The following is a 13,029-nucleotide window of genomic DNA, read 5'->3' as shown; positions in this document are numbered from 1 at the left end:
CTATCAGGTGGATGGAATGAAGGTTCATTTACGAGATCAAATGAAAGACTCAACCGAGATTTTACAAGATCTATTCAAAGACTTGGATTTGAACTTTGCTCTAAGGGACCTTATTTCATTTTTTAATGAGCTTGACACAAGACAAGGAACTCTGCTCAGATTCCTTGTTTCATTTTTTAACAAGCTTGAAACAAGACAAGGAACTATGCTCATGGACCTGTTTTATTTTTTAATGAGGTCGACACAGTAAAATAACTATCCTCATATTCCTTGTTTCATTTTTTAACGAGCTTGACACAAGACAAGGAACAATGCTAATGATTCCTTGATCATGACCCATAAGAGGTCATGAATTCCAAGAGATTATCATCATATGGGAGAAAAATACTCTGGAAGGGATACATATCAAGGAATCCATTAGAGAGATCTGGTTCCACCAGTACATAATGCACAACATCACGGAATTGATTGTCAGTTGATGTAGGCATGGAACGAGTTGCCAAATAATTGACCCGTGGTAAGGAAGATACTATTGGGACAAGAGGACCATTTAGGGAAGATGGTTGACTGGAAGCCATATTTGGACCAGGAAATGAAATCGGGTCAACGGTGAAAATTCTGTCTTCATGCAGGAAACACATGACTTGAAAGAGTGTTGAAACAATAGCTACCATGTCATAAACATAGTCGTGCCCAAGAAATAAATTGTAATCTAAAGGGCCTGGGACTACCATCACATTGAGACAAAAAATTTTTCCTCCCAAAGTAATAGGCAACTAAAGAAGGATCCCTAATGGTTGACTGGTTCCTTTGTTAAAAACCAACAGATTCTGGGTAACAGGCACAAGTGGTGGCAAACCGAGCGCCTACCAAGCAGTGAAGGAAATGATACTCACAGATGCATCTTCATCTATAATAGTGCTAGATACAATCATATTATAAACCTGTACTATGATTTTGAAATGCACATAAGAAGAAAGACGACATCCTTCCAGTCTATTCCAATCAAAGGAAGTGACTAGACTACTTGGAGGGGGTACCATAAGAATGGGAGAATTACCCCCTTGAGTTACGAGAACGGGAAGATTTTCCTCCTGTCTTGATGGAATAGGAGCGTTACCTCCAAGCTCATTGGAATCTGAAGAAATGAAAAGAACCTGAGTGGTATCATACTCACTCTCTACGGGAAAGGTATGATTAATTGAAGGTGAAATCAGGTCAACTATTTCCTTGACCTATGATTGGTCAGGTATAAATCATGGGATTCACATTCAGAGAGAGTGAGTTTGATTGACGATTGATTTGGGTTAGTCACTTCATCAACTAGTGAAGGATTAAGGGAGAGTTTCTTGTAACTAGATGGAAGTTGTTGCGAAGAAGCAGGACAGTTATCCAACACTTTTTGGGCTTCATCCAAATAGGGACAAAGGTGAATGGGGTGATTTCCTTCACATAACATACATGAAAACTTAACTTTACCCTTCTTTCCATGAACTTTACTACCACTAGTTGATGGTGTGTCACCAGCATGATCTCCAGAAGTTGATGACATAGGATGATGTGAATGAGAAGACCATTCTTCTAAGATCTGATGAATACCAGAACAATTTTGAAGAAGATGGTCTCCCATACAAAGTTTGCAAGGATATCCAAGTTTGTGAAGCTTATCATATGGTTTCTCATCAGAATTTGCATTCAAAGCAATGGTTGCTTGGTTGCCCCCTTGTTGAATTTTATTCTTCTTCTTCTTCTTATCCACCTAGTTACTAGTGTTAATACTTTCACCAGGCGAAGAGGAAGAAGGGGAGGAAGAAACAACTGACGAAGAAGGTAAAGGGTCAACTGGAGGTTGATTTTGTCCAGTTATAGGAATATTCAATTACTGGGCCAAGGAGGTTGAGAACAACCATATTGGCAAGCCGATGGTAAGTCCTGAAAGGGACAATGTAGCCACATAAGGAGCACTAATATTTCCAAAAGGAGGAAAAAGACTAGGATTCCCATCAAAAGGAATTCCTTGATCGGTGGACTCTGGAGTTTTTTTTCCATATGTCTCAACCTAAGATCAACTAAGGAGTGACGTGGAGGATTTTATCTGTGGTCAATTAATTTTATTTTAATCAAAATAACATAACAAAACAAAAGATGGATAATCTAGGCAAAAGGATTACCAAGTAACTATGAACTGCAATATACCGCCTCAGTAAACTAAGGACTGAACATACACGCAGGAAATATCCCCGAATGTTGTTTTTGGTGTATCACAGTATACAAGGTAGTCGTCGGTTACCTATGGATGGACATAAACCTAATGTAGTCCTCCCAAATATACCCAAAAGTACATGGAGGCCCAATCCGTGTTAGCGCTGTCTAATGCGAAACCGCACAATGAGAGCATTCCCTTATACTTTTCGTACTATAACACTGCCCGATATACCACAAAGTACTTGGACGAGCTACGATATAATTACGTAGATGCAATGAGGTATCACACTCAGAATGTATCACAGACCATTAGAGACAACTGCTATGTTTAACGATGTTGAAACATGTCTCTAGCCTAGACCTCTAAATTTTGTGCGTTAAATTACAATGATCCATTAGGTTAATTGAGATAAATTTTAGTTGATCTTGTTTAAAAGTTTTCCTTTCAGGTTCACCACGTGATGTTTCTAAAACTCCTAGAATGCAACTATGATGAGAAACATTCTTTTCATTTGATTTAAACAATGAAAACCATAACTAAAAGGGATAGAGCAATCAAAATCTTTAAACAAAGAGCATAGAGCACATCTAATGCAACTTTCCACATACCATTCCTAAAAGAACACACAAAATTCTAAATGCATTATGCATGTTTTTCTTTTCATCCCTTTAATGTTTAGATGAACATAAGGAAACTAAATGCACAAACGATCAATCAATGCTTTTGACAAGAAACGAAGACTTTACGACAATTTATTTTTCAAAGAAATGAAGATTTTATGACAATTCTTCTTTAGAAAAGACTAATCGATGTAAGTTAACTTTGAAAATGAATTAATAGTGATAAAGAAATCGCTTAAGAAACACTAAACAATTAAGGTCAAAGTAGGGCTAGGAGAAGAAATGAAAATTGATTTCAGAGACATAGAAAACATTGATCTTTCAACAAAAAACATCAGAAGAAAATTTGGAAAAGACCAAGCAAAATATGGGGTTTTTAGCTTGATAGGGATCAACGCAGTCTTGAGTGGGAGACAGTGCACTGCAGAGCATTGTCTCTAAGATAAGGCTGATCTGCAGCGCACCGTGTTCAGACCAACACTGAACTAGTGCCAGAGATCCCAATCATGAAACATTTAAGCACACTTTTTGACCAAAAACACTTCAAGATGATTGAAAAGAGATCAATGAAGTTAAGTAAAGTCTACTAGGATGTAATATGATAAGGGTAAACTACCAGGAATGACGGTTTTTCCCCAGTATGGTCGCCAATTTGTTATATGGAATTTATACCTACGGATAAGTACATCTTCCCTAAGTGGGTAGTTACACTTAGAACAACAGAAGGAAAGTGGTTTAACCTTTTCCTACAATAGATAGATGAGATGAAGGAACCTACTTGTGATCTTTCACTTCCTTTGATCTCCTTTGAATTGCTCCCGTCACTCCCGCTCGAACTGAATTCGCTCAATTGGTACCTGCCAACATAAACAGAAGATGACAATGATCAAATCATATGATCTATCTACTATAAACAAATGGAATCGACAACATTTGAACATATATTCATCATAGATATAAACAAGAATATGGGAAAAGGAAAAAACAACTTTATTGATTGATAGAAGGAGGAGTTACACCCAATGTGGTTTGCTCCCGTGTCACTCATCCAGCTTAGTCCAAACCCTCATCACACCAATAACACATCAATCCAGCAACAAAACATTACTTGACAATGATTTCAAGTCTCAAACCAACATTATCTCACTACAATATCCAATTTCCAGCCCCTGATCACTATGATGAATGGTCAATTTATAGGGAAATGCAAGTGGTTTTTTCATAAATTGGGCATTGAATGGTTTTCCAAAATTGGAGTTAATTTCCATGGAGAAGGGGAAGAGAGGATAGAGGGCTAATTGATCCATAGCCTATCCAAATTCAATCTCATAGGATGAGATAAGAGCTGGTCATCCTTCTAGAATGCTCTAGAATCAAGGAATATTCCCAGAGCCTTATCAATTTCACTCATTCTCCCCCAACGCAGGTCAAAGTGGGCCTAAGTGCACTGTACTACAGGCCTGAATGGGCCTACATACTCTACAACACATTTACCCCTGACCAAGGCTGTGCTGGTGTCCCAAGGAGGCATTTCAGCAGGGTTTCAAGCTAGGAAACTTTCATGGATGGAAGCATTCAATTTGATGACTTGTCTAGGGTATGTAGCAACTAAATTAGGGTCCGATGAGCCTTAATTGTACTGATCTGATTGTCGAGAGTGATGTGCCCAAATAGACCTGTAACAATTACTTCCCCCTGTCAATATTTCTCTATTACACAATTGTCTTCTTCAATGTATGAGAATGTTATTTTATGAGATTAGATTTCTTTGATGCTCCTCTATTGAAATGACTAGTCATTAATATTTTTTAGTCTAGTCATTTATAAACTTTGTTTTCCTTTAGTCCTCTTTCTTCCAAATCTCCCAAACAGTCAAAGGAATTTGACTTTAATGATTTTTACAACTTGCTCATTGGAGCTATGATCTCATTTGTTTAATTACCGAACTCTGTGCCCAATGGTTTGGAAGATCATCCAACCAATTTATCGCTATACCTAAATCTGGCCACTTGAAATTAATTGCATAAAACCTTCTACTGCAGTGACCATAGGGTAGTTGATTTTTACGGAGAGATCCCTCTTTGGGTTGAAGGGCTATTCAACCTAAAAGAGGTTCTGAGGTTACCTTAGGGTTTTTCCCTGTAGGAAAGGTTTTTCTTGAGTGATAACATTTTGGCCCCATTGCTGGGGAGGTGAAGTTGCATGTCAAATCATCTCTGGGAGAATGACATAGATCACATCTGCTCTCTGACGGTGAACACATGATATACACTGAAAGCTTGTGTACCATTCACCTGACGACTCCAATGTCAATGAGATCTAGAAATTGAAGCATCACTACTGACTCCATTTTCAAAGGAATCCAGAGGTTCAGAACATTCATGATGACTCCACTACACTAATGAAGGACTTAGATAATTCTACAATCATTTCAAGGTATGCATGTTTGAAATTTTCATAAACTCATGGTTTCCCTAATCCTTTACCCAAGGATGAATATTTTTTGAGGAATGTTCCAAAATTTAGTGGATGGGATTTGAGCTTGACTTTGAAACATATTTCAAATTTTCATGACTTTATTGATCTTCTTAGAGTCAAATATGAAGATATATTTATCAAAAATTTTTATGATTCATTCCAAGGAAAGTGCAAAAGTTGGATTAAAGTTTTACCTGCAAAATCTATAAGATATTTTTCAGCTTTTTGGCTCATCTTTTTGGAAACATGGATGGAGAAAACAAAATTTGTGGCAGACCCTGTTTCCATTCAAGGTTTTAAAAAATGGAATGATACATACACTAATGATTAAGTGGATGAAAAATTTTCTTCATTTTTGTATTCCTATTTAAAGTGATGCAAATTTAGCTCGAAAGATAAAATTTTTTTTTTTTAAGAGTTGGCCAATGACATTGAAATAATGATTGAAGATTTAGAAGATCAGAATTTACCCTAGATTTTTCAATTTCGGGATATTTATTTTGAAGTTTTATTTCAACAAAAGAAAAAATTTATATTTCCGCCCCTTGGTTTTGAGAATGGAAAAGATGGTGATTTTAATCATGAGCTTGACAGTTCACATTTGAAACAAAAAGAACAATTAGATCATCAGACAAGATGTGGTTTTTATGATTTCAAATATCTTATAGCTGTTTATATGGAGGAATTTTTTAGACTACATTGTCATTCATATTTTCACAGTGAAAAGTAGTTCAATTATTAGTTTCCATCGCTATTATATTTTCCAGTTTTTGTTTTGTTGAAATACAATAAAAAATCCATGATATTTGAGCAACTACTAGATTGGCTACATTAGCATTTTTTTGTTATTTGATTGAGAAATTATTTTAGTAGTTTAGGATAGGTTGGTGTTCCAATAAGCTTAGCACTTTGAGCATGTTTTGTAGCAACTTTAAATTTCATTTTTTAGTTTGAAGTGTGCAACAGTGTGGTATAATTTATAGGTTGTAGGGTTACTAGTTGGGAGCCACCCAATGGATTAGGCCTTTGGTTTATGGGGAGTTCTTGCTACCACAATTGATCAGAAACATCCCTATGGAGCTAGCTGTTATCACAATAAAATTATTTTTTTAGATGTTTTAGAAAATGATGATGGTTACAGTCTCAACATTTAAATTGTAATGAACAAGGAAAATTTCTTGATAGCAGGGTTGTCAACATTTTTTGGAAGAGAAATTTTCAATCATATTCCAAGCAGTAGAAGGATTCAAATACTACATCGGAGCCTCTCCATTGGAAATTTCTCTGAACAAGCTTTCCAACGATATGTGGAAGTCCAAAAATGGACTCCTGGATCAAAATATATGGTTTGTTGAAGTTTCGAGGATTGAAGCCTTAGGAAGGAAAGCATATCGACGATCTTATATCGGAGGTCCAACATATTGATGATCAAATATTGGAGTGTTTTGGAGAATTTGGTACCTACAGATAAATACTAATTCCCTAGATAAGTAGCCATATCTAGAACAACAATTTAAAGCACTTTTGCCTTTTCCTATAAGCAATAGATAAGAAAAAGAATATGAGAAGACCTACTTGTAGTTTCACTTTCCTCTTGTCTCCTTTGTATCGATCCTGTCGCTCCTTCCCATACTTAACACACTTGAGAACTACCTATAAACACAAACATAAGACAAAGAACTGATCAAAGCAAAATATCTATTGAATATAAGTGAATGGAATCAGATACATTTCACACATATAAGCATCACATGACAATACAAACATATGGGAGAAAGGTTCAAATACTTTATTGAATAGAAGAAGGAATTACAACCATTGTGTCTGATTCAAAGTCATTCCTCCAGCTTGGATCCCATCCACATCACATCAAAAGCATGACAAACTTGTAGCATTACAATACTTGATTAAGCCAATTATCATAGCAATATTATCTCCTTACAATTCAACATAGTCCAACCCCTGATCACTTAGATGAGTGGTCAATTTATAGGGAGATGAAGGAGGTTTTGTCATAAATGGTGGTATTGAATGGCCTTCCATACTTATAATTAGTTCTGTGGAGGAAGGGATGAGATGATAGAATGCATCTTAACTCATTCCTCATCCATTTTCGAGCTCATAGGAGTTGATAAGTGAGGGAACCTTCTAGATGAATCCAAAAGATAAGAATATTCCCCAAACCCTATGTGAATTTCGATCAAAATCGCCCAACATAGGTGAAAGGAGGCCTAAGTGCTCTACAGAGCACCCTGGCATGGACTCAATTTCTCTGCAGTGCACCCTTACATGGGCCTACCTGCGATGGTCCCTCTAGAGGCTATTTCTGGATGTCTTCATGTCATGAAACTGTCTGGGAAGGAGGCATTCAAAAGGGCGACTTGTTTAGGGCATGTAACAACTGGAATTAGGATTTGATGAGCCCTAAAACATTGATCTGGATGATGGGAGTGATGTGCCCAAATGGATCTGTAATAGTTGCACCCTAAAGCATGAAGTCAGAAAAATGCCAATGTCAAAAGAAATGCTTTACAATGTGATGAGGAGGTTTCGAAGTGAAAGGTGACCTGCATCAATTACAATACATATATCATGATATTTTAATTTTTACATGAATCAATGAGGGAAGGCATACCCATGCTTAGCTTATAAACTTTCATTACATGTACATAGACAGTCGTCTACAGATATAGAGCCATGATCGGAATGACCATCAATTTAAAGGCATTGCACATATGATTTAGTACTCTTGAAATCGCAGCCCGGATGGATGAAACTAGATCCGGGGTCTTCTATCTCGTTCAATCGTTCGCTCAAGTATGAGTCTAACCATGTGAATATGTGATCTGAATTCGAACATGGGAAGACACTGTCTGATTACCAGCCAATGATGTAAGCTGTTAATGGATGCGAGAAATCACCGATAATGATAATGATCCTCAAGGTACTGCAGTACATTCTGCATGGTGTGAATATGTGTTTTGAAGTTGAACACCATACAAAGTCTTTCAGTCGAAGGCCATTGATGTCAACCTATCGTTGGAAGCGAGAAATCTGCCATTGATGTATGCAAGCCTCAAGGTATTGGAAGGGTGTTTCTAAGTCAACTTCTTGGATAATGTGTTGATGTCGACAAGAAGCATCTCATTGCAGGAGGGCCTTGATGTATCCCACATCAATGGCACGAAACAAGTGTAATGATTTTGGAGATGGAATTTGACTAACGACACAAAGTTTAGGAATGGCGGTCATGAAAATGAAGGTTCATGGTATTGCAAAGGATGAATTTTGACTGGATGACTTCTCTTGAAAACGTCGGTGACACTAAAATAAGTTGGTAGCATTTTCCAAAACAAAGTGATGGATGGTGTGATAGACACAACCGTCAAGCTGATAACCAACCCAAATAGTGATGGTGATGGAGTGAAAATGTCATGTTCAAGAGAGACCTACTACAATAAAGTGGTTTTCCCCTTTTTCCCATTTTCCCCAGTCATTGCTGACTAGTACCTCTTTATTTGTATCAAGCTTGAGGAGGATAACATATGCTTTTTGTATAATTCCACCCTTTAGGTGAATCTGTCACTATTTGATGTTTTAATGAGTAACGAAGGTGAAACCCGGTCTTGTCTAGATGGACAAATTTTTCGCTATTTGATGTTTTAACAAGTTCAATGACAAAGATAACATGGTCCTTTTCATGCTTAGAGAGTTTAAAAAGGGACAAAAAGAAAACTCCACAAGTTCTTTTTCGTAAATAAATCTCTCAAGCCTGAAAAAGCGTAAAACAATACAAGAGAGATGTCGTTTCCAATCCGTTAACGAGCTGAAAAGGAAAAGTGCTTGGCAATATTTTCATGTTTAGAGAGTCTAAAAAGAGCTTAAAGAGGACTCTAAGAGGGTTCCTTTTTCATTTTTAACAGAGCTCGGAAAAGAGATAAAATAATGCTCTGTGGTCAAAGGTACAATTTACAATTGAGCACGTTGAATTCTGTAAGTCAGCTGTAAAACTAGATCAAAACACCACCAAATGGATTAAAATACCTGTTTCATAGGCAAATACTAATGTTTACTCGATTAATGAACTTGAAATAAACATAAAACAAGTTTTTACCATGAAATTTTTACCATTTGGAACTTACCATTCAATTTTGTGCTTTGGACTAGTTTTTACCTCAAACTTCATCAACTGATTGCGAGAGATTCTGTGGACCATTTCTCTTGCTGTCTGGACCAGGTAGTGGATATACCCCTCCTCTTTCCTTTCAGGTTATTCTTTTGTCATTTCATGCAAGTTTTAGTGTCTTTTTGGGCCTCTAGGGTTTCATTTTCTTGCCCTGGGATCAGTGTAGGCTTTCACATCTAAAACTGTGCTGAAGAGCACTCAGATAGAAGGTTGCCTACTCTGTAGTGCACTGTCTCTGTGCCTGGGTTGTGCTGGGGGAGTTTCCCCAATTTTTTTAGTTGTTTTCTCCAAAATTTGACCTGTTTTTTGCATGGAAAGGATCCTAGCTAAGCTTATGATTATGTTTCAGGCTTTCATCAGATCAAAATGTTGATTACATGGCAAGAAAGAGAGCATGAAGAAAAAGACATGGTTTCCTTAAACAATCCGAGTATAGTTGAGGCCCTCAAGAATTGTGGGTTACTTAAATACTTCAATTTGTTCGAAATGAGGCAACAAATAGAACTATTGCATTTCCTTGTTCATGAATGAGATCTGACAGATCATAAATTTCACATAAGGGACAAGATGGTCCCTATTACCATTGATGATATTTACTTTCTTACTAGACTGTTGAGGTGAGGTGCCCCCATCTCACTTTCTAGATTTTCCCGTGGAGGTGAATCGGTGAGAGATTACATTCGACAGTTTTGTCGGCCAGGTACACAGCCTAGCAAGGATGGGAAAATAAATATCAGGGATGTAGGTGATTTTCCTTTGAGAATGATCCTCTTCAAAATCGAAAAATTGGCTGGCAGTGTGACACTACATTTGGCGAACAGATCATATATGCAGTATGCACTTGAGTGTCTAGAGCCAAAGGTATTCAACTGGTGTGAGGCTGTGTTTTCTTCACTGAAAGAACAACTGACCAAGGTAAAAAGTGGTAAGATGAATAATTTCTGCTATGGTTCGATCTTAATCGCTTTTACCTTAGAGAGAATCCCATTGATGCAACCACAACATGTATCACTGGGTGTAGCTGGTCCTAGAGATCCATGTATGCAGAGGTGGGTTGAATTGATGGATCGACATGCGAGTCAGTCAACAATCATTTTTTCCACTGCATTCTTCAGTTGGCTTGATCGACAACATCTTATCATTGAGGAGCATACATACTCAGGGATGGATTTATGTGGAGATCTAGATTTGATTCTACCAGATGGAGCACAATGGGGTGCTATAGGTAAATTGTTTGACCAAAGTGTTTTTTGATTTTTCAAGTTTCTACATGTTTTTTGTGTTTTTAATGTTTCTAAGACTAAACTAAAATCATTCTCATGCATGTAGATGTGGGTACTATTCGACCTGTGGGGCACCAATAGGGTGCAGTTGGTCAGCGCAGAGAAACATTGGGAGAGTAGTTCTCTAGGACTTAGATTTGGCCAAGACCTTGGCAGAGTTGTAGGATCACATAGAGTGATTAAGCCTTGGTATTCCAGATGTCCAGATCGAGGAGTTACCTATGAGGTTGCAGCGACACACTATTGGTGTTCCAATCCACTGGATGAGGCTTTTGCGCATGATAGCATAGGCTGTGACCTGTTATCGTGAGCACCACTAGATCTACTTAGGATGTTTTTTGCATGCATTTTCAGTTTTGTGGTAGGGTGACCAAACGTTTCTTCGACACAAATTTTGCAAAAGCTTTTAAAACGCATATCTATTTTACTTTTAGAGTTTTCTATGGTTATGTGCAATCCTATTCAACTAGTGATGTGAATTGAAAATATTACTTTTACATGTTTCACAAATGTCTATTTAACACATAATTCGCTAGAGAATCAGTTAATGTGTTAAAGTTTCTAGAAATATGTTGATATTGAATGTATTTAAAATACCTTTCCAAAATACAAACTCTAAGGATTATGCAAAAAATTGTTGGATTTCAGGGAGTATAAATGTTTGTTAGTTGTAGTACAACGAGTTGTGAGTCCAACCTAACGATGATTCGAAAAATGCCAAGTGAAATGGAATCAAAGAGAAGTTCAATCAATGCGCTATACTCAGCGATGTTGTTCATCAATCGATCGATAGAAATCCCTCGAAAACTCGCTAAGTCGCCACTTGGAGCGAAAATGGCCCATGCTGCAGAAGATAGGTTCTACGTACTACGATTAGCACCATCGGCATAACCAACAAATGGTTTCGAAGACTCTGACATCTGCAAAAAATGCAAAGTGGATTACTAGCCAGATAAAAAACTCTAAAAGGCACACATTGGCACACACACATGCAATGAAAGCATATATACAGTAAGTTTTACTACAGTTAATCAAGCATAGTAATGTTTGAGGTACAACCCATTTTGGGGTTGTGACAATGGAATCCCATTATAATCTACTGACTTGTAGGCACCTTTTTCCAAAACATGCTTGACAATATAAGGACCCATCCACATTGGTTCAAATTTCCCTCCTCCAAGTTTATCAACTTCCTGATCATAAAGCAAGACCAGGTCTCCTTCTAAGAAGATACGAGGCTTGACATTTCTATCATATTGCGCCTTGATTCATTTATTATGCACTTTGTTAGCTAATGCGGCTTCACGACGGGTTTCATCCAGATGGATTAATTCCAAGAAACATGCTTCTTCCTCAGAAGTGTCGGGTAATAGGTCAATCGCAAGTTTGAGAGATGAAATTTCGCATTGTATCAATAATATTGCTTCTAAACTGTACACCAACTGAAAGGGTGTGAATCTAGTTGTAGTTCTCATCGAGGTTTGATATGCCCACAAGGTAGAGTACTAGGTTAAATGCCAGTTTCGTTTATGAACCCATATCATTCTTTTGCAATATCTGCTTCAATACTTTGTTGATGGCCTCAACTTGTCCATTCACTTGCAGGTAATAAGGGGTAGAACTATCATGTGATAGTCCTAACTTAGCAGTCAACTCATCCATCATGTGATTGCGAAAATGCGATCCATGATCTATAACTATGTCTTGTGGTACACCAAACCGGACAACCACATGGTTAAAAAATAAAAGAGCAGCAGTTTCACCACTATTGTTTAATGTTGGCATTGCCTTGGCCCATTTGGTAAAATAGTCAACGATGACTATAATATACCCATGCGCCCCAGCCAAGGTGGGGTTACATGTCATGAATTCAATGCCCCATTTGGCGAACGGTCCAACATCAACGACTGGATGCAATGGTGCAAGTGGTAATCTAGTTTTTCGGTCATAAATCTGGCATGCGTGACAACTTCTAACGACAATAATACAATCTTTGAATATATTTGGCCAGAAGTAACCGACACAAAGAATTCTCTGTGTGGTAGCATATCCATATAAGTGTCCACCACAAGCACCTAAATGGAATTTCTTGGCTTCCTCTTCTGTGAGGCACCTCCTTAAAATCAGATCGATGCCATGACAGTAAAGAGTGTTGCCAATGATAAGATAATCTTTGGCTTGGTATCAAATACGTCGCTTTTGTGAACGAGAGGTATAAGGTCGGAAAGTTTGGGTCTGGATATAGATCAATATATC

The sequence above is a fragment of the Pinus tabuliformis genome, chromosome X, assembly GCF_031772625.1.
Source record: "Pinus tabuliformis cultivar Carrire ecotype Pingquan chromosome X, CPIR1, whole genome shotgun sequence".
Lineage (NCBI taxonomy): Eukaryota > Viridiplantae > Streptophyta > Pinopsida > Pinales > Pinaceae > Pinus > Pinus tabuliformis.
The sequence above is the reverse complement of the archived record's forward strand: the minus strand, read 5'-3'. Positions refer to the sequence as shown.